The sequence below is a fragment of the Protopterus annectens genome, chromosome 17.part0, assembly GCF_019279795.1.
Source record: "Protopterus annectens isolate FY-2018-M chromosome 17.part0, PAN1.0, whole genome shotgun sequence".
Classification (NCBI taxonomy): domain Eukaryota; kingdom Metazoa; phylum Chordata; order Ceratodontiformes; family Protopteridae; genus Protopterus; species Protopterus annectens.
In genome coordinates, this window is record NC_056751.1 from 604,206,885 (window position 1) to 604,209,094 (window position 2,210).

A 2,210-nucleotide genomic window follows, 5' to 3' on the forward strand; every position below is an offset into this window, starting at 1 on the left:
TTCAGTCAAGGTGGAGGGAATTATGAACAGTTCCAAATACCAGTCACTTTTGGCCCAAAACCTTTAGGCGTCTGCTAGAAAGCTGAAGACGAAGAGGAATTTCACCTTTCAACACGACAATGACCCCAAGCATACATCCAAATCAAGAGAAGAATGGCTTCACCAGAAGAAAATTAAAGTTTTGGAATGGCCCAGCCAGAGCCCAGACCTAAGTCTAATAGAAAATCTGTGGGGTGAGCTGAAGAGGGCTGTGCACAAGAGATCCTCGCAATCTGACAGATTTGGAGCTCTTTTGCAAGGAAGAGTGGACAAATATTGCCAAGTCAAAATTTGCCATGCTGATAGTCCTACCTAAGAAGACTGAATGCTGTAATTAAATCAAAAGGTGCTTCAACAACATATCAGTTTAAAGGTGTGCACACACAATGAAGTATTAATTTAAGGGTGTGCACACTTATGCAAATAGTGTATTGTACTTGTTTTATTTTTTATATTTTTTCCCCTAACAGATTTGTTTGGTTTTTAATTGAATTGTACAGGTTTTTTTTTTTCTTGCTTGCTTTTGTGTGTGTAATGTGTACATTTTGTGTGTGCCTTTTCAACAGTGATGTGCAATCTCACAGTTGGGAGTATGTGTATATAAAATATATATATATATATATATATATATATATATGTATACGAGTCAGAAGCGTAGCAAGGGAGGGACGAGGGGGGCAATTGCCCCAGGCGCAAAGTGATGGGGAGGCACGATCAGCCATCCTTCATCACAATATCTTTCTCTCTTTAGTGTAATACCAGCTTTTTACAGCTGGTATTACATTTGCAATGATACCTGAGCACAGCATCTGTCTGTATGCTAAACATTTGTAGCATGCAAGTGGCTACAGTTTAAAACAAAACTTTTTTTTTTTTTTTTTTAAACTAATACAGGGCTGTATTGTTTGCTGGCAGGGAATAAACTGGAGAAACTATTGTGTGTATGTATATATATATATATATATATATATATATATATATACATATACACACACACACACACACACAGAGGTGTGTATGTATATATACATTGTGTGTGTGTGTGTGTGTGTGTGTATATATATATATATATATATATATATATATATACATTGTGTGTGTGTGTGTGTGTGTGTGTGTGTATATATATATATATATATATATATATATGTGTGTGTGTGTGTATCTATATATATATATATATATATATATATATATATATATATATATATATGTGTGTGTGTGTGTGTGTGTGTGTGTGTGTGTGTGTGTAATGTATATCTTTTGAGTACCTTCCCACTCGCTGTCTCAGCAGGAGCCGTGCTGCTGTTGCCATTTTCGATTATCAGCAATGAAATCCTTTTGTCCTTCCCCAAAAACTACTATATCCAGTGGCTAAACGGCTGCCTTATCCTTGGGTTGTGGAACCTTGTTTCTCTCTTCTCAAATCCTTGCTTGTTTGTGCTGATGCTATTTGCGTACTTCTTTCTGGACTCTGAAGGGTTTGCTGGTTTAAAAAGGGTGATTAAAGCACGGATCTTAGAAACTCTTGTTAAGCTAATACTTCTAGGATTACTGATTTTGGGTATAGTCTAGGTTGCTTCAGTGCTTATTGACAATTATGCAGCCAGTATGGAATCATTGTATGATTTATGGGAGTTGTATCTTCCTTTCTTATATTCCTGTATTTCACTGATGGGAGGTTTACTGTTGCTATTATGTGTACCAGTTGGTCTTTCTCGGATGTTTACAGTGATGGGGCAGCTATTAGTTAAATCCATGGTCCTTACTTCTTAAATCACCTGTTAACCTCCAAAGCAGCCATTTACGCTTGTTCTAAATTGCGGCCATCACTATCATGCTGAAGCAGCATCTACAATGCCCTACATTTTAGTGAGCTGCAGACGGCTCTTACTATAACCCTATACTCATGGCCATCCTAATGGCTCAAAAGGAAACAGTTTACACTGTACGGTACATTTTTTACAGTTGTGTTAGTTGAACACTTCTAGGTTTAGCTTGCCGGGAATGCACAATACTGGAACCCCCCCCCCCTTCCTTATGAATGTTTAAATTGGTCCCTTTACAATTTTTATTTTACTTTTGACTTACCATTATCTGGTTCTGTTGCCTTACAGTTCTGTTGTCTTACAGTCCTTTTATTTCATGAGGTAATTGATTGTTTCTAGCTC

General features: G+C 37.0%; 1 pseudogene; it reads left to right on the plus strand.

Annotated features, from left to right (window-relative positions):
- The first annotated feature begins 1,314 nt into the window (after positions 1-1,314).
- LOC122791471 lies at positions 1,315-1,815 on the plus strand (annotated as a pseudogene).
- Positions 1,816-2,210: the final 395 nt, after the last annotated feature.